Source organism: Dendrobates tinctorius, unplaced genomic scaffold (genome assembly GCF_039654945.1).
Source record: "Dendrobates tinctorius isolate UK_male_01 unplaced genomic scaffold, ASM3965494v1 ptg000079l, whole genome shotgun sequence".
Lineage (NCBI taxonomy): Eukaryota > Metazoa > Chordata > Amphibia > Anura > Dendrobatidae > Dendrobates > Dendrobates tinctorius.
Genome location: NW_027361747.1, coordinates 6,616,080 through 6,637,500, shown reverse-complemented (window position 1 = coordinate 6,637,500; position 21,421 = coordinate 6,616,080).

Here is a 21,421-nt window from a genome sequence, read left to right as displayed (position 1 = left end):
GTTTTTTTCCAGCGCTAAAAAACACAAATGTGAAACCAGCCTTAGTTACCCGCTGTGTACCTTGGATACCAGCGTGCTGGCTCTGGGAACTGGTATCCAAGGTAAATATCGGGTAACTAAGTGCGCGCGTCACTTAGTTACCCGCTGTGTACCTTGAATATCAGCTCCCAGTGCGAGCACGCAGGCATCCAAGGTACACAGCGGGTAACTAAGCAACGCACTTGCTTAGTTACCCAATATTTACCTTGGATACCAGCTCCCAGCGTCTGCTTACAGCGCTGGGAGCTCGCTGATCGTTGGTCTCCCGCTGCCACATGTGATGCGTGCTGGCCAGCGGGAGACCAATGATCAAAAAATGGCCCAGGACATTCCTGCACAATCAGCGATACCTGGTGGGGGGGGCCGGTCACTGATCCCCGTCACATACAGCGAGATCGCTGGTGAGATCGCTGATGCGTCACAAAATCAGCTATCTCGCTATGTGTGATGGGCCCCTTAGTCAGTCAGTGAATAATAATCTAAATACTCAATTGATATATAGAGAGGTTCTGTACCTTCATAGTTATGTGACAGTGGATTCAATATTCTGCGATATAATGCAGTAGTAGTACAGCACCTACAGGTGCATCTCCCAAAACTAGAATATTATCAAAAGTTAATTTATTTCAGTTCATCAATACAAAAAGTGAAACTCATGATTGTGGAGACTTTGTATGTGCTTTTTGTTAATTATTCTAATTTACTGAAATAATGACTTTTGGGTTTTCATTGTCTGTAAGCCATAATCATCAACATTAACAGAAATAAACACTTGAAATAGATCACTCTGTTTGTAATTACTCTGAAGAGCTCGGCGTTGCCTGGGCATAGTAACTAACTGTGGTTAGATATAACAAATTATAATGATTATATTGCACATAAAAATATTTCACATCATATATTCAACACAAATTAACTTACCGATTACCTAGGTGTTGATAGTATTTTATTTTCAACTCATTCAAAAGCCTTTTGATAAGCATTTTTGTTTTTTTCCTTTCGGTAGGCAAAGATGAACAGATTTTTGGCAGTTCCAACTCTTGAACAGACCATGTAAAGTTGACCATGAGAAAAGCATGGAGATTGCAAATCGATCCCTACTACTTTCAAGGACTGTCCCTGAGCCTTGTTAATGGACATTGCAAATGCCAGTCGAAGTGGAAACTGGAGGCGTTTAAAATGAAAAGGCAAATCAGATGGAATGAGTGGAATTCTTGGAATGAAAATGTCCTCTCCTTTGGCACATCCTGTTGCTGAGCTGTGTATCTAACCCTATCCTGTGTGATACTGCCTGCTGAGCTGTGTATCTAATCCTATCCTGTGTGATACTGCCTGCTGAGCCATGTGTCTAATCCTCTCCTGTGTGATACTGCCTGCTGAGCTGTGTATCTAATACTATTCTGTGTGATACTGACTGCTGAGCCGTGTATCTAATCCTATCCTGTGTGATACTGGGCTCCCCCTGCAGCCTGTATTAGAGGCTGTTCTGTGTTGGCACGGTAATAAATGTGTTATTTCCAGTTTTACAGAAGGATGATAACACCATAGAAATGATAAGAATAATAGGCCTCAGTTACCACAACTGTCTACAAGGAAAACTGTTGCTCATAGCAACCAATCACAGCTCAGCTACTTTTAAACAGCTCTGATGAAATGAAAGATGCTTAGTGATTGGCTGCTATGTGGAGTGGGCATGGCTGATACACACACATACATACATACAGTCATTTATATATATATAAATGAGGTTCACTTTTTGTATTGAAGAACTGAAATAAATTAACTTTTTAATGATATTCTTTTTGATGATATTCTAATTTTGTGAGAAGCACCTGTATATATTTTTTTTTTATATTTTCACAAATAAAGAATTTGCTAGTAAATAATAATTTAGAAACCTGTGCTTGTATGTCCCAGGTAGGAAACTCATAATTTTTTTTTTTTTTTTTAAATGCTTGCCTGTGGGACCCAAAGTTAGCAAGCTTTTCTTGCACCTTTCTTTATTGAAAAATACCTGGGGTGAAATTTTTTTCATCTCTTAAAGTTGGCACTTTCTATATTTTTTAATACCTGTTTTAATAGTCCAAATTATCTACTGTATACCCACAACCATAATGTATACTCTTACTGTATTTTCGCTCACAGGCGTGAATCTATTTGTACATACTTTGCAGCTTCACATTTTGCTTTACGCTGCATTTTTGCTCAGTGATGGGATAATTAAATAAATAAACAAAATGAGTATTAAAAAAGTAAACAAATAAAGAGCAAATAGTTGAATTTAACACTGCTGCCTGTTGCCAAAAATTACTCTTCATAATTATTCCCACATAATATAGTATTTTAGGGTTACGTACATTTTTTTAGCAAGGGAAAAATTACTTTAAATAAAAAAAAGAAAATCTGTCCATGCAAATTATTTTCATAGTATTTCAGGGTTATGTAAGTTACATTTTTTGTCAAGGGAGGATAGTTTAAAAACATAAATAAATTTAGAAAAACTTATGGTTTTACAACTGTATTAGTAATTGAATTTAACAAATTGTATGCTTAAATTATGGCCGTCTGTTTCCACAAATTATGTTCTGTTTGTGAACCTAAAACAAAACGTACCATATTTTGCAGATTATAAGTCGTACTGGATTATAAGACACACCCCAAATTTTGGGGAGAAAAATAGGGAAAAACTTTTTTAATAAAACAGTGGTGCTTCTTATAATCCATGCATCTTATTGCTTGCTGGGAGTGGTGGCTGCAGTGGAGCGGGTCCCAGGGTTGCAGCTGGTAGGAGTGGGGCAATGCTGCGGACCCCAAACTAGGAAGAAGGGGTGTTCGGAGTTGAGGTGCTGTGTGTTTTTGGTGGTGCTGAGGCCCAACCTACATTTTGTGAAACTCCAGAGCTCCAGCACTTCCATGGTTTACATTGCAGTGGACTCTGGAAAAATGGCTGCAGGGGGCGGCGCATGTGCAGATGGAGATCTCGCAGCTCTAAACACGACTGCATGCGATCAGCATACCATGTATTTAGCGTTGGGTCCGCTGGCCATGCACTGGTATGATTTTGCCGGCACTTGCGTCCTTTTGGCGCCATGCCGAGCGCACAAAACCGCACCATGTTGCATTTTTGTGCGCTCGGCGCAGCGCCAAAAGGGCACAGGCACCGGCAAAATCATACCAGCGCACGGTCAGCATTACGCTAAATATAGGGTACGCTGATCGCATGCAGCATCATGCGATCATAGGAGGAGCTGACCGGAGGAGGCGCGGCAGGGGGCGGAGCTTAGCGGCGGCCCTGCACTGCGCTTGGTAACGCTAGTGTGAAACTAGCCTCAGGCTATGGGCCCACGTAGCGTTTTAAAACGCACACTAAAAACCGGACTCTTTCCCAGAAATCGCGCGTTTTTTTCGGCGCGATTTCACCGTGATTTTACCGCGATTCTGTTCGCGATTTTGCCGCGATTTTCTCAAGCACTTTCCTTGCGATTTGAAGCATCGCTTGGAAAGTGATTGACAGGTTGGTCACACTCATCAAACATAGTGTTTGACAAGTGTGAGCATCTTTTTACTATTGAGGCCGCCTATGCGGCATCAATAGTAAAAGATAAAATGTTAAAAATGATAAAAAAAAATAAAAAATCGGGGTATATTTACCTTCCGTCGTCCCGCGCTGCCATCCCGGGTCTCAGCATTCCCAGCGATGCCTTGCGAGACCTGTGATGACGTTGGTCTCGCGTTACTATAGCGATCTCGCGAGACCACTAGTCACGCGAGACTACGTCATCACAGGACCTTGCCGCAAGGCATTACTGGGAACGCTTAGGTTGGGAATGCAGCGCAGGACGTCAAGGTAAATATACCCCGATTTTTTATTTTTTATTCTTTTTTTACAGGGGTATGGTACCCAGGGCCTGGAGGACTGTCTCCTCTCCTCCACACCGTGGGTACCAACCGCACATGAGACGCTTAACTTCCCGCATGGTGGGCATAGCCACATGCGGGATGTAAGCGATTCCCATGCATTCCTATGGGTGCGGAATCGCGGCAATTCTTTGCAATTCCGCACAAAAGAATGAGCATGCTGCGATTTTTTCCGCGGTGCGTTGCCGCCGCGGAAAAAAGTGCAGCATTAGCACAGCATGTGCGGAATGCCATAGGAATGCATGGTGGGCATTTTGTACACGATTTTTAAACGTTTTCGCTGCGTTTTCGCACCGAAAATCGCGGCAAAAATGCTTAAAAATTACATCGTGGGCACATAGCCTCAGTGTTATATTACGGTGATATATAAAACTCCAAAAAAGTTACATTTGTTTCTGCATTCAATTAGTCATCTATTCAGTTTAACGTAGTTAGGGTTACATTAGGGTTACATTACGGTGGCATGTAAAACAAAAAAAAGCATTAAAATATTTTTTCTAGATCGAATTAATCATCCATATAGTTTAACATGAACAGTGTTACATTATGGTGGTATATAAAACGCTAAAAAAAGTTCAAACATTTTTTGTGAATTGAATTAGTCATTCATAGACTTTAATGCATTGCCTAGTGTTACTTTACGGTGGTATATAAAACGCCCAAAAGAGTTAAAAAATCTTTTTCTGGCTTCAATTAGTCATCCATATGGTTAAGTGTGGTTACATTACACTAATGTGTAAAACAAAATAAAAAACTCCCAAAAAGTTAGTATTTTTTAGTTGATCATACAGTTTAATGTGCTCTGTGTAAAATTACAGTGGTTTAAAATTTTTAAAGAAGGTTTGGCCTGCTACAGTTCCCCAGCATTTTTGGTTCCAAAAACTGACTATTGTCATCCATACAGTTTAACCCACTTTGTGTAAAATTACAGTGGTTTAAAATTTTTAAAAACCACTTTGCCTGATACAGTTTACCACATTTTTGGTTCATTAAAAAATGTATTTTCAATTAATAAAAGAAATTTGGTTTTCAGAGACCTAGCAAATACAAAATGTGCAAAGTGTGTGGTAAGGGATGGGGAAGTGGAGTACAGATGATGGTGCACGCAGATACCGAGGACATGTGGCAGGTGCGACTATGCCTGTTGTTGGAGTGCAAGAAAAACATCCATCCAAGACACATAGCTTCCTGTCCCACTTTGCAAGTAGGCAAGGGAAACAACTACTGAAGCCACATTCATATGAACAGGTGGTCTGGTGGATAGCAGATAATGCTTACCGTATGCTTACCAGCACCAACCAGCCTTCCACACAGTCCAGTTTCACCAGCCAACACTCTGGATCACTTGATCCTCACCCTGATCCTCTTTCCTCCCACCATGTTGAATACCAGCAATTCAGTAATCCCACATTAGGACACTCTGAGAAGATCTTTACATCATTTCTTGATTGTCGCCTCTCACCCTGCATGTTTCAAGAGGGAAAGGAGAAGATGCTGTGTAGTGCTGAACAAAATTTAGAGCAGCCATGGTCACAAGAAATTGATGGTGGGGAATGGCAAATTTTGACTAAGGAGGTAGATGACGATGATACACAGTTGCCGATAAGTCAAGTTGTTGTTAAGTCACCAAGTCAGGAGGACCAGGATGCGGAAATGGAAGGGAATATGAGTGGATGACAAAGTCACTGACACAACCTGGGAAGCTGCGCTTATGGGGAGGAATTGGCAGCACCGAAACAGTTAGGAAGAGGAAGTGGCGTGACCAGAGGAAGAAGGTGGCAACTGTTCCACAGAGCACCAACACTCGTGAATTTCTTCATCAAAGAGTTAGGAGTTCACCAATCTGGGACTTTTAAAGAGAGCTCCGAGACAAAAAAAAATTGTCATATGGAACCTGTGTCTTGCCAAGATGAGCAGGGGCCTGACCACTAAGAATCTAACCAGAATCTGCATGATCAAGCACATGTCATCTAAACACCCAGCTCGGATCCACAATTGATGCCATTGGGTGACACCACTGCCTTTTGCCTTGTGCTAGATGCTTCCCGATCCCCTGTCCAAAAAACTGGCACAGATGGCTCCCATTCTGCACCTGTTCTTGCACACTCTGAGGCACCATCATCAGGCACTTACAAAAACATGTCCCACACAGCTTTTAACTCTTCCTACCCCTGGCCTTGAAATGAAAATAAAATCTCCCAGCCATCCACACACAGGCCCAAATGTTAAATGGGCACATTTCCAGGCTGCTTGCCACGGAAATGTTGTTGTTTAGGCTTGTAGACACAAAGAATTTCCGCCAAATCATGGCGACCGCTGTCCCTTGATACTTGGTACCTACCCGCTTCTATTTCTCCCGGTCTAGTATCCCTGCCTAGTACCAGCACATGTCCAGGAACATCACCCTCGCCATTACCAACATAGTTACTTTGTACACTTAACGACCAACACATGGACCAGTGCTTCTGGCCAGGGACACTATATTTCCCTGATGGCACATTGAGTGAACATTGTGGTGGCCGAGGCCAGGTCCCACCCTGGCAAAGCTCCTGTGCTACCGACACTTAGGATTGCCGGCCCTACTTCTATCTCGGTCTCCTCCACATTCTACACTAGTTCCTGCACCTACTCCTGCTCCTCTTCATCTTCCATCTTTGATTTGTTATCTCAGAGTATATTGTCATCAGCCAGAAATTGGAAGCTCTGCAGAGCTGCCTCAGTGAAGGACCAACAGGCTCTGCTGAAGCTAATTTGTCTACGAGACAAACCACACACATCAGTAGAGTTATTGAAAGGTTTGAAGACCAAAGAGATGTGTAGGTCACGAAACTGAACTTCCAACCAGGCATTTTTGTGTGTGATAATGGGTGTAACATGGTGGCAGCTGTTAAGTTTGGCAAGCTCTCACATGTACCATGCTTGGCCCACATGCTAAACTTCTGAAAACCTTACCAGATTTGCCAAAGCTTCTTGTCAAGATACTGTATGCTGCATCAGCAAACATTTTCAGATGTCGGCTACAGTTGCCACCGTTCTGGCAATGCTGCAGCAGCACATACAAGTGCCAGCTCACCGATTGGTGTATGATATCATCATGTTCTGGAATTCCATACTGCACATGCTGGCAAGGTTTTGTGAGCAGAAGCAGCAAGTTATCAAATATCAGCTCCAATAAGCCTATCGATATTCTGGGCAGCCTCCACTCATAGCAACTAAATCCAGCTATTTTAAATGGCTTTTCCCATCCCAGGCATCACATCTGAGTGCACAGAAAATTCTGGCATTTTTTGTGGTATTTTTTGGAGTATCTTATAAAATTTTATGTAACAGAGAAACAACAGAGCAGGGGGGCACTCATAGGATTATACCTGGTGGTCTATTGAGATTTCTATTAGAGCAGGGATCCACTTACCTATCCAGGTTGTGCACCTTTGCACAACCTCGGAAGAAGCCTGTAGTAGTAAGGAGCCAGCTGTCACACTGTTGGGAGTGGAGTCCAAGCTGTCATGTGACTGGACACATCACCCAAGGACCTGCAGGTCTCCTAGTAATGATTTTAATAATAATGTTTTTTCTTCAGCATTTTTGTATTCAGTACAAATAGGGTGTGGCCTCCTTTCTACTGAGCTGTGTAGTTCATTTATAGTCCCTCTGAAGCTGGGTGTCCGTTTGGGACCCAGAGACTCTGCCACTATTCACACTAGGTAGGTTTTAACCGTTAGTGTAGTTACTGTCTCAAATGGGTACACCTTGCCGTGGTGGGACAGCTTTATACTTTTTTGATCAAAATAGTGTTTACCAAGTACCCTATGTTATTTAATGCACTTGCTTTTTTACTTATTGATTTTCATTAGGGTATATACATACATTGTTTTTCCTTTGGTTTTGCTTGCTCTTATGGCCAGTGTGAACATGCTTTTACATCATGCATGTCATTCAAGTCTACTCCAGTTCAGTTTTTTTGTTTTTTCTTCAGCATTTTTGTATTCAGTACAAATAGGGTGTGGCCTCCTTTCTACTGAGCTGTGTAGTTCATTTATAGTCCCTCTGAAGCTGGGTGTCCGTTTGGGACCCAGATACTCTGCCACTATTCACACTAGGTAGGTTTTAACCGTTAGTGTAGTTACTGTCTCAAATGGGTACACCTTGCCATGGTGGGACAGCTTTATACTTTTTTGATCAAAATAGTGTTTACCAAGTACCCTATGTTATTTAATGCACTTGCTTTTTTACTTATTGATTTTCATTAGGGTATATACATACATTGTTTTTCCTTTGGTTTTGCTTGCTCTTATGGCCAGTGTGAACATGCTTTTGCATCATGCATGTCATTCAAGTCTACTCCAGTTCAGTTTTTTTGTTTTTTCTTCAGCATTTTTGTATTCAGTACAAATAGGGTGTGGCCTCCTTTCTACTGAGCTGTGTAGTTCATTTATAGTCCCTCTGAAGCTGGGTGTCCGTTTGGGACCCAGAGACTCTGCCACTATTCACACTAGGTAGGTTTTAACAGTTAGTGTAGTTACTGTCTCAAATGGGTACACCTTGCCGTGGTGGGACAGCTTTATACTTTTTTGATCAAAATAGTGTTTACCAAGTACCCTATGTTATTTAATGCACTTGCTTTTTTACTTATTGATTTTCATTAGGGTATATACATACATTGTTTTTCCTTTGGTTTTGCTTGCTCTTATGGCCAGTGTGAACATGCTTTTACATCATGCATGTCATTCAAGTCTACTCCAGTTCAGTTTTTTTGTTTTTTCTCCTAGTAATGATGCCTATGCTGCTGCATCTTCAGCCATCAAGGAGGGGTATTGATAAAGGAAAAGAAATGTGCTGTCAGGCGGAGTGCTGGGCATACAGAAGAGGGCAAAAGGTTAATGTAAACGTACAGACCTTTATTTACACAACGCGTTTCGGAGGCTGAATACCGCCTTCATCAGGTAATGAGGAAACATTACAAGCAAATGGCTTATATATAGCAAATGAACAGGAAGTGATCTACAACCCATTAACCCCTACTTTACCAGACTGTAAGAAACATAGTTAAAAGTGAAATAAAAAATAAAAATATATATAAAAATATATATAAACAGAAACTAAATATAAACTAAATAAAAATGGTCAGAATGTGTATTTATTAAATCACTTTCTCCAACAATAAACTAAGCCCCTCTGGAGATAATGTACCAAGTTTGAAGATCCAGTAATTTTCCTTGTTAGCGAGTTTCCTATGTCTATGTGGACAGGACTCGGATATATGGTCAATGATTGTCAGCCTCATTTCATTTGGGTTTTTTTAAATGTTCCAATAGAAAATGTTTAGAAACACTGTGCAGGAGGTAACCTGTCCTAATGTTTTGTCTGTTTATTAAGTCTAGCCTGCATGGTCTGTATTATGTGGCCAAAATATTGCAGGCCGCACACACATTTCATCAGGTATACAACGTAGGACGAATGGCAGGAAACATTACATTTGATGAGAAAAGTTTCTCCCGTGGTACGAGATGGAAAAGATTTAGCCCCATTGACAATAATAGGGCAGCATAGGCATTTTGGAGCATTACACCGGAAACATACCAGCTTACTGTCATTATCCCAGTGCAGGTTTTTGAGCTGCACATCAGGGGTTAATGTCTGGAGCTCAGTGCAGGTTTTGACCTGCACACCTCGGGTTAATGATTGTGGCCTCTTTTTGGTTCTGGGAGAGCTTCTTAAACCCCTGGGAAGCTCCAATCCCTGTCTGTTATACTTTTGCCTTTGGACGAGTGTGGTGACCTCCATGTGCTTGTTCGTTTTTATAACTTGTTCATATGGTTCTGACCCGGTTCTGTTCCCCGTTGTGAGTTTGCCTGTTGATTCTGTACTGCGCTTCCCTCTCTGTGTTTGACGCGTTGCCTGTTATCTGACTACTCTCTGCTCACCCCTCTTGTACCTTGCAGCTATCTTTGTGTATGACTCATTGGCTATGTCCTGACTATCCTCCCTGTCTATGCCCCTTGGTAACTTTGTCTCGCAGTTACCCAGCTAGAAGTTCTCTTGCAGCTCCTAGCTCTCTGGAGTTTAGGCCACGCCCCCAGCAGTCACGTGCTTCAGGTCCTGCTGCTCTGACGTACGCACCTACTCGGCTGCTGCCCGATCCACAGGTATCTTTGAACACAGTTTGCTTTACTCAGGACACACGCACTGGCTCCGTGAGCAAGCTCAGTGAGGTGTTCCTGACACTTACTTTCTAATTTACCCCCTTTTTCCTCTAAGGCTTGAGATCTGCTACTAGGAGCTGCTAGGTTTCTAAGATTTCGGCTGCGCTTATAATCGTTGGTTTGGTGGGTAAGCTTTTTGACAAGACTGGGTCATTCATCAGAATAAACCAATATTTGTTCATCAATCTTTGAAGCATCTGCAGAGACTGGCTGAAGATTGTTACAAGACTCAAACTTGTAACACCATAATCCCGTTCTTTAGGGTTGGATGTGGAATGGATCTTTTCGATATAATCTACTTGGATCAAGGCATTAGTTTTATTAAAAGCATCATGCAGCAGCCTTTTTTTCTCCTTTTTACTTAGAATACCCCCCCGGTCGGCTTCCTTAATAAGATCTGTATTTTGGGAAGATGGACACTGTAAGGTCCCCTTTTAAATTCTCATAATACTCATGGTTGTTGAATATTCTCCTCCCTTCCTGAATATACCAATCCTTATTCATGATGACAATGCCCCCTTTATCTGCTCCCTTGATGACAATTTCTTTATTCTCTCTAAACGAAACAAGAGCTTGTCTTTCATTGTGACTCAAATTGTCCCTTCTTTTTTGAAGTTCAAATGTTCTTAAGTCCTTTAGGACTAACTGCTGAAAAGTTTCTAAAAAAAATGTCCAACGAGCTGTGACCTCTGCCGCCTGCGTTTTGAGATGGGAATTTTTTTTAATAATTCCACAAGAAGGGGCCTCTGGTACTGCAACATTTTAGTACACTGAATGTGAGGGTCATGGAAAAGGCAGCGTAACATAAACTCAACCAATGCGTGCCAGACTGCGAACAGGTAAGACTTCCATGTCCTCACCAAGTGGATGACTGACCATGATTTCCTCCTCCTCCTCCTTGTCCTCAGGCTGTCCACAACTTTTGACTAACCTCTGCACTATAATTGTAAATACGTCATTGTAAATACATCATTGTAAATACACCCCTGTACTTTATATCTCCCCCACCTCATTGTAGATTTTAAGCTCTCACGAGCAGGGTCATTTTCTTTTGCTTTAATTATTGTATTATTGTTAATGTTGTTACTTAGGACTGTTGTGTTTGAAAATGTTAAACTGTTAATATGTTAACGCTATATAAATAACGATTATTAGTATTATTAGAACACAGAGAAGCGGGATGGTGATTCTAATTATGGCGTCATCGCCGCTCACTATCTTGGTGGATTCCGCAAAGTTTGGGAGGATGGTACATATGTCTGACATCCATGTCCACTCCTAAGATCTTATGTGTAAAATCTGAACTGAATACCGATGACCTTCTTGATGCTGGTAGTCAACAACTGCCCTCTTCTGCTCACAAATCCTTTCCAACATGTGCAGTGTAGAGTTCCACCGTGTGGGGACAACACACACCAGTCGGTGAGCCGGAAGCTGCAAACACTGCTGAAGCATGGCAAAGGTGGGCTTTCTAAAATAGGCACGCAGGGTGGCGTACTTTAACAAGCAGCTCGACCTGGCAGCTCCTGGTCACTTTTGAGAAACCGTTGAACAAAGAGGTTAAGTACATGGGCCAGGCAAGGTACATGTATGAGCTCGCCTCAGAGCCACCACCAGGTTCCGGGTATTGTCACACTCGACCATGCCTGGCTGGAGGTTCAGTGGTGTCAGATCTGCCTGCTCTGTCAGAGCTGTCCACAACTCTTCAGCATTGTGCGGTTTGTCACCTAAGCATATTAGCTTCAGCACAGCCTGTTGCCCCTTGGCTGAGGCAGTGCTGCAGTGGTTCCAGCTTGTGACTGATGTGTTTATTTTGGAGATGGAGGCTGAAGAGGAGGTGGAGGTGCAGGAGCTGTAGACTGGGGCAAGCATGATTGATGTATGGCCCGCAATCCTCGGCATCGGGAGGACGTGTTCCATCACAATGTCTGACTGGGTCCCGGCTTCCATTATGTTAAACCAGTGTGCCGTCAGCAACGTGTACCATCCATGCCCACAAGCACTTGTCCACGTGTCCGTGGTTATGTGGACTTTCCCAGTAGCAGCATGGTTGAGGACCCGGGTAATGTAGTGGGACACGTGCTTGTCTAATGCCGTGGCGGCACACCGGGAGAAATAGTGGTGGCTGGGGACAGAGTACTTTAGGACGGACGCTGAAATCAGGTTGCAGAAAGCTTTCATCTCCACTAGGCCAAAAGGTAACATATCGAGCACAAGCAGATGAGAAATGTGTGAATTAAGTACTTTGTTCTTTGGGAGGTTGACTGGATACTTCCGTTTGTGTTCCAAGGACTGGGGTATCGACAACTGAACGCTGCGCTGGGACAAGGACATGGACATGCTTGTTGATAGTGCTATCTGAGTTTGTATGCAATGACAGATGCAGGGCAGGAGGCATCTTTGCATGCACCATGGATAGGGTAGTTGTTTGCATGCACAACAGCAGAAGAAACAGTGGTATCACCCGCAGACCCTGTTCCTGGGGCCTGGTGTTTGGCTCACAAAGTCGGGTGCTTTGTTACCATGTGTCTAATCATGCTGGTGGTGGACAGGCTGGTATTTTTCATTTACCCTGCTGATGCTGGCATGGCCGGTGGTGCAAATGGCCTGTTTGGGGTTATCGGCAGAGTCTTTGAAAAACCACCAGACTAGGAAAGATTTAACAGTTGTACAGGCAACTTCCATCGTGATGGTATTACGGGGACATTCAGTGTCTCCCTCTCCCACACCACCTCCTCACCTTGCCCCCTGTGTTTCAGGGTTTCCAATGTTCAGTTCTAGGACCCCTACTCGTCTCCATCTTCACCTTCGGCCTGGGACAGCTCATTGAATCCCACGGTTTGCGCCGATTACACGCAAATCTACCTATCTCAACCTGACATCACCTCCTTACTGACCAAAATCATCCAATATCTGTCTGCTATTTCATCCTTCTTTTCTGCTCACTTTCTAAAAGTGAACACGGACAAAACAGAATTCATCATCTTTCAACCATCTCACTGTACACCTCCACCTGAACTATCCATCAATGTTAATGGCTGATCACTTTTCCCAGTTCCACATGATCGGTGACTCAGGGTGATCCTCGACTCTGCCCTCTCTTTCAAGCCACATATCCATGCCCTTGCCTCCTCCTGCAAACTCCAAATAATAATAATAATAATAAATTTTATTTTTATAGCGCCGACATATTCCGCAGCACTTTACATTTCAGAGGGGATTTGTACAGACAATAGACATTACAGCATAACAACTCCAAATCAAAAACATTTGCCGGATTCTTACATTCCTTGACCATGAAACTGCAAAAACGATTTTGCAGGTCCTCATCATCTCCCGCCTCAACTATTGCAACCTTCTACTCTCTGGCCCCCCTACAGCTTTCTTGCACCACTCCAATCTATCCTAAACTATGCTGTCCGACTAATCTACCTGTGTCCCCATTATTCCCCAGCCTCTCCTCTCTAACCCCTAAAACTATGACATACAAAGCCATCCACAACCTGTCTTCTCCATAAATCTGTGACATGGCCTCCCAGGACTTATCAACACGCAACCTTCGATCCTCTCAATATCTTCTTCTGTTCACCTCTTATATCTTCTTCCCCAACCGCATACAAGACTTCTCCCATGCTTCACCTATACTCTGTAACTCTCTACCCCAACACATCAGACTACCATCTACTACGGACACATTCAAAATGAACCTGAAGAACAATCTCTTCCGACAAGCCTAAAACCTGCAGTGATCCTCAGTCTACTGAACTGCATGACCAGCTCTACCCTCTCCTAGTGTATCCACACCCATCCCCTATAGACTGTGAGCCCTCGCAGGAAGAGTCCTCTCTCCTTCTGTACTTGCGTGTGCCTTGTATTGCTCAGGTTTAGTGTACTTGTTTATGTATGCCCCTTTTTCACATATAAAGCGGCATGAAGTAAATGGCGCTATAAAAATGACTAATAATAATAATATCATCCACCACCTCGTCTTCCACTTCCGCACCTTGGTCCTCCTAATGACTTTCTGCCAATTGTGTCTCATCCTTGTCCACCTTTTGTGACACGTTTCCACCGTTGCCTTCTTTTGACCGTGGCTGCTCAAATATTTGGGCAGCACTACATGCGATATCATCTTGCCTCACTTCAAGTGTATCATGCGAGAGGCACAAATCTATAAATGGTAAAGTGAACAGCTCTTGGGAGTGTCCAAGTGTGGGATCAGTTGTCTACAGGCAATCAGCATGGTGGGAGGAAGAAAGATCAGGGTGAGGAATATGCGGTTCAGACTCACGGCTACTCAGACTTGACCATGTGGAAGACATGGTGCTGGTGGTGGTGGCAAAATGATCTGGTGGTGGCAAAATGACTGGAAGCATTATATTTTATCCAACCAACAACCTTTTGACACTGCTGTTGGTTCAATATGTGGTGTGCTGATGCATTCCCCTAGTAATTGGGACAGGAAGGGCGAGCGAGAAAATGTGGGTGTTTGGTGTGGCCCAATTTCACCTTGCCCACAGCCTCAGCCTCTCCATGCAACATCACCAGCACATTATTATTATTATTATTATCATTATAGAGCCATTTATTCCATGGCGCCTTACATGTGAGGAGGGGTATACATAATACATACAAATACAGTAATCTTAAACAATACAAGTCATGACTGGTACAGGATGAGAGAGGACCCTGCCCGCAAGGGCTCACAATCTACAAGGGATGGGTGAGGATACAGTAGGCAAGGGTAGAGCTGGTCGTGCAGCGGTTTGGTGGATCGGCGGTTACTGCAGGTTGTAGGCTTTTCAGAAGGGGTAGGTCTTCAGGTTCTTTTTGAAGGTTTCCATGGTAGGCGAGAGTCTGATATGTTGTGGTAGAGAGTTCCAGAGTAGGGGGGATGCGTAGGAGAAGTCTTGTATGCGATTGTGGGAAGAGGAGATAAGAGGGGAGTACAGAAGGAGATCTTGTGAAGATCGGATGTTTCATGCAGGTAAGTACAGGGAGACGAGGTCACAGATGTATGGCGGACTCAGGTTGTGTTTGGCTTTGTATGTCATGGTTAGGGTTTTGAAGTGGAGTCTTTGGGTAATGGGCAGCCAGTGCAGGGATTGACAGAGGGAAGAGGCCGGGGAATAGCAGGGGGACAGCTGGATTAGTCGGGCAGCAGAGTTTAGAATAGATTGGAGGGGTGCGAGAGTGTTAGATGGGAGGCCACAGAGCAGGAGATTGCAGTAGTCAAGGAGGGAGATAATGAGGGCATGGACTAGGGTTTTTGCAGATTCTTGGTTGAGGAATGTACGGATTCGTGAAATATTTTTGAGTTGAAGTCGGCAGGAAGTGAAAAGGGCTTGAATATGTGGTTTGAAAGAGAGATCAGTGTTAAGGATAACCCCGAGGCAGTGAGCTTGTGGGACTGGAGAGAGTGGGCAGCCGTTTACTTTAATGGATAGGTCCGTTAAGGGGGTCACGTGAGATGGGGGAAAGATGATTAATTCTGTTTTGTCCATATTAAGTTTTAGAAATCTAGCGGAGAAGAAGGATGACATCAGTCCGTTAGTTTAAAAGGACAGATGAGGTGTCTAAGGATTCAGTGATGATATGTTAGGTTGTTATAATCTCCTATGTGACACCTTATTTATTATTGGCTATGCTGATTTACCCTTTAAGAGCCTATAAGAGCTCTCATAACTAAGGTTAAAAAGGGTATAAGCTGGCAAGCGCACTTGTTTTGGGAGCAAAAGTCTGTTTTTTTCAGTGTACACTAAGTATGCAATGGCAATTACGGTATATGGGAGTCCTTTGTGAACTTAGTAATATGCTATGCAATGAGTATGATACCTTGAGGTAAGCATATATCTGATAATTTGGAACCATAGTATCCAATATTAGACACTAGAGTTGAGCGAAACAGGTCGGCCAGATTCATAAGTCGCCGACTTATGCCAAAGTCAGGTTTCGCCGACCGAAACCCGACCATAACGTGAAGTCGGCAATGCGGTCGGCAAAACGAGCGACAAAGTAGGATTTCCCAGAATGCTTGCAGGTTTCTTTTTGTCAGCCAATGAGCAAGGACGTACACTCTGGGCAACGAGATGACGTGCAGCGTCCACCACCATCGTAGACAAGGGCATTGCAGTGATTGGCTTGCTTTGGGGGGCGTCATAGTGTCTATAAAAGCCCTGACCTCCGACCTCCATTTTACATCTGCCGATCTTAACAGTAGGGAGAGGTTGCTGTTTATCAGTAGGGAGAGAGTTAGGGCTGTAAAGATATAAGAAGTTCTTATGTGCTTGTGCTGACAGCAATTGTGCTGTACAGTTAGTGTGCAGTGACAGGGGAGGATTTTCCTGTGTGCAGCAGCGCTGGTTATTAGGCTGCCTGATAGCTGTATTGCTGTGTGTTCACTACTGTGCAGACTGCTTTTTACACAGCACTAATACTTTTATTCTTTTTTTCTGCAGTTACCGACCGTTCATTTTTTCCCACATGTTATAGAGCTGTACGCTCCTCACACACTACCGTGTACCGGCTGGTATCACGGACAAATACATGCTGACTATCCGTATGTGACTACGGAAATAAATACAGAGATTTAAATTTTCCCCTACACCGTATACAGCTGTACGCCCTCATACAGTACTGTATATCTGCTGTTTGTATTATGGTCAAATCCATACTGAGTGAGCGTCTGTGCGTGACTCCATAAATAAATACGGAGATTTAAATTTTCCCCTACACCGTATACAGCTGTACGCTCCTCATACAGTACTGTATATCTGCTGTTTGTATGATGGTCAAATCCATACTGAGTGAGCGTCTGTGTGTGACTCTGAAATAAATACCGAGGTTTAAATTTTCCCCTACACTGTATAAAGCTGTACGCTCCTCATACAGTACCGTATATCTGCTGTTTGTATTATGGTCAAATACATACTGAGTGTCACGTAAATAACACAGTCATGTTATGGCTCCCCAAGCTAGTTGGGGCATTGCGTCCCTGAATGTCAGGCAAATTAGATCCAAATTCAGGAGGGCAATCGTTCTAGATTATATTAAACAGATGAATGCTCACATCTTTTGTCTTCAGGAATGTGGGATTGTGGACGCGCCAAGCGATAAGGACTGGCCTTACGGACAGCATGTATGGTCTGGCTCATGTGTTAATAGGAATGATGGTGTAAATGCCTGAGCCTCCAACCTTTCCTTGTCTCCTGCTCAGCCCTGCACTTAACCCTCCACCCTCCACCCAGTGAGGAGACACACCACCAAAGCCCCCACACAAATAAAGACAGACAGGGAGAACTTAAACTGCACTGCACCGCACACACACAGGAATATACAGTAATGTGAACAGGGCACAACTAAACACAAATATGGGAAGGAGAAAGGATAACAACGGATCATACGACACCAGATACGAATCTCTCTCTCTGCAACACCTCCACTCCAGACCGGAACCACTTGGTATGAAACACAAGCTATAATCGGTGACGCCCAAAGGCCAGCATGACTATTTAAAGACCGTGGGCGTGACTAACCATCCAACCTGGTCTCCAGCAGGATTAACCCCCGAGAGCCTGAAGATCAGGCCGGCGCCACTGAGGCTATAGTGGCTGGAGGTGGAACTACCTCTGCCTGCCGGACGCTGTGGTGTGAACAGCGTCCGACATGACATTACCCCTTCTTCTACGAGGGACCTCCGGACCCTCAAGACTCATAGGACCCGGCTTGTCCGGATGACGACGGTGAAAAGAACTGACCAGTCGATCCGCATGTATGTCTGAGGCTGGAACCCAAGACCTCTCCTCCGGACCATACCCCCGCCAGTGCACCAAATACTGAAGAGTACGGCGTACTACTCGAGAGTCCACTACCTTGGCGACCTCAAATTCTAAATCGCCATCCACCATGACTGGAGGTGGCATCGGCGTCACGTCCACAGAGCCTACCACCTTTTTCAATAAAGCTCTGTGAAACACGTTGTGTATCTTGTACACCGCAGGAAGTTCCAACCTATACGCCACTGGGTTAATGATGGCAGAAATCCTAAAAGGCCCAATAAACCTTGGACCCAGTTTTAAAGATGGAATTTTGAGTCTTATGTTCTTCGTAGCTAACCACACCCATTCACCCACACACAGGTCCGGACCTGGCACACGTCTACTGTCAGCCACCCGTTTGTACCTGGCACTCATGCTCAACAATCGCTGTTTCACCCGCCTCCAGACTAATGACAATTGGGCTCGTAGCTGATCCTCCTCCGGGACACCCCCCGAGTCACCCTGACGTAAGGTACAAAACTGAGGATGTTGACCGTACACACAAAAGAATGGAGACTCTCCCGATGACTCTTGGCGGTGATTATTTAACGCAAATTTGGCCAGAGGAAGGAAAGTTGACCACTCCTCCTGGTTGTCGGACACAAAGCATCGTAAATATTGTTCTAGATTTTGGTTCATGCGCTCAGTTTGTCCATTAGACTGTGGATGAAACGCCGATGAATGTGACAACTTGATCCCCAAACGTGAGCAAAAAGCTTTCCAAAACCTCGCCACAAATTGCGTACCCCTATCAGATACTATGTCCGACGGTACTCCGTGGAGTCTGACCACCTCCTTCACAAATACCTGAGCCAACGTCTTAGCATTGGGCAAAGAAGACAACGCCACAAAATGCGCCATCTTTGAAAAACGGTCAACCACCACCAGGATGACCGTGTTCCCCGCCGAGGCTGGCAAGTCAGTGATGAAATCCATGGAGATTTCTGTCCATGACCTATTGGGTACCCCCAGAGGCTGTAGCGTGCCAGCAGGACGGGTACGGGGTGACTTAGCCCTAGCGCACGTGATGCAAGCTGCCACATATGAGACCACGTCCTGCCGGATTTTGGGCCACCAGAAATGACGCGATATCAGCTCTAAGGTGCCCCTCACCCCTGGATGACCAGCCAGTACCGAGTCGTGGTGTTCCTTCAACACCTTAAGCCGAAGATGCAGGGGTACAAATGATTTGTTGGCGGGAAGTCCTGGTGGTACCTCCTCTTGGGCCTCGGCAATCTCCGCCTCTACCTCCGTCGTGAGAGCCGAGACCACTACCCCTTTCTGGAGGATGGGTACCGGCTCTTCCATCCGCCTTGGTGTTTTTAGCCCCGGGACGGTAAGTCACCAGAAAATTGAAACGAGTAAAAAACAATGCCCAGCGAGCCTGCCTAAGAGACAGACGCTTGGCCAACTCCAGATAGAGCAGATTCTTATGGTCGGTGATGACTGTGACCTGGTGAGCCGCCCCCTCCAAGAAGTGTTGCCATTCCTCAAAAGCCAGTTTGATGGCCAACAACTCCCTGTTGCCGCTATCATAATTCCGTTCGGCCGGCAACAGCTTCTTGGAGAAGTAGGCGCATGGATGCCTTGAGATGGATGGACGAGCTTTGAGACAGTACTGCCCCCACTCCCACCTCCGACGCATCAACCTCCACCACAAAAGGTTTAGACACGTCTGGTTGCACCAGAATGGGGGCTGAAGCAAAACTATTCTTCAGACGCTCAAAGGCACGTATAGCCACCTCAGGCCAGTTCGCCAGATCGGCACCCTTTTTTGTCATGTCCGTGAGCGGTTTGGCGATAGTCGAAAAGTGTTTTATAAACTTCCTATAATAATTCGCAAACCCAAGGAACTGCTGGAGTGCTTTCAGACTCTCCGGCCTCTCCCACTGCAGCACCGCTTGCACCTTAGCGGTGTCCATTTTAAACCCGGCTGCGGACACAATATATCCCAAAAAGGGCAACTCCTGGACAAAAAATAAACATTTTTCCAGCTTAGCATAGAGCTGGTTCTCCCGGAGCAACTGTAACACCTGCCTGACATGCTCCAAATGAGAGTCCCGATCGCTAGAATAAATGAGGATATCATCCAGGTATACAATCACAAATCTCCCCAGGACATGAGCAAATACATCATTAATAAAATGTTGGAAAACGGCAGGCGCGGTGGTCAACCCAAACGGCATAACCAGACTCTCAAAATGACCCTCAGGAGTGTTAAACGCCGTCTTCCACTCATCCCCCTGACGGACCCTTATGAGGTTATACGCCCCCCTGAGGTCCAGCTTGGAAAACCATTTCGCCCCCGCTACCTGGTTGAACAAATCCGGGATTAACGGCATAGGGTAAGGATCACGGATAGTAATCTGGTTTAACTCTCGGAAATCCAGACACGGGCGTAACCCCCCATCTTTCTTCTTAATGAAGAAAAACCCCGCGGCTACAGGCGAGGACGAAGGACGGACGTGTCCTTTGCTCAGACTCTCCGCGATGTAGTCTTTCAGAGCTTGTCTCTCCGGACCAGAAATATTAAACATCCTGGCCTTAGGTAATTTGGCCCCGGGTTTTAACCTGATCGCACAGTCATAGGCTCTATGTGGAGGCAGTTCTGAGCAACCCTTCTCAGAGAAAACATCTGCGAAATCCTGCAAAGCCTCCGGCAGGCTGGGCGTCACGGCGGACACACATGTGGCCAAGCAATTGTCTTGGCAAAAATGACTCCATTGTACTATGTCCTGAGTTTTCCAATCAATTACTGGGTTGTGTCTGGACAACCATGGAAAACCCAGGACCATTTGTGCTGGGAGATTACGGAGGACCCTACATGTAACCGACTCAGAATGTAGGACCCCAATGTGGAGTTTCACCTCTGCCACAAACTCCGTAATCTCCCCTTGAGGGAGGGGAACAGCATTAATGGTCACCACCTGTATGGGGTGAGGAAGTTTTTCAATCTTAAACCCAGCGGTGTGTGCAAACTCCTCATCTATGAGATTGGTGGCGGAACCGCTATCCACAAACACTGATATTGGTAGCTCTCTGCCCGCGATAATAACCTTGGCAGGGAGCATACATTGAGATACCATCATGGAGGATATGCATACGCTCAGTTGGGTCTCCTCCATACCCTCTGAGCTTAACAGTTTTCCGCCGATGTGACCCTCTTAGGTAGTGCCGGGCAAACGTTAATATAATGACCTCTTTTACCACAGTAGAAACATGCTCCGGGCTTCCGGAATCCCGGAGCGCGACGCTTAACCTGTGCCACGCCAGCAATCTGCATAGGTTCAGGGGACTCATCTACTTCAACCACACTTGCACCTCTGCTTTCCCCCAGAGGTAGCGTCTCCTGTGCCCCCTGACGAAAACGGCGATCAATACGTATCACCAAACTCATGGCAGACTCCAACGATGCCGGAGACTCATACATCAGGAGGGCTTGTT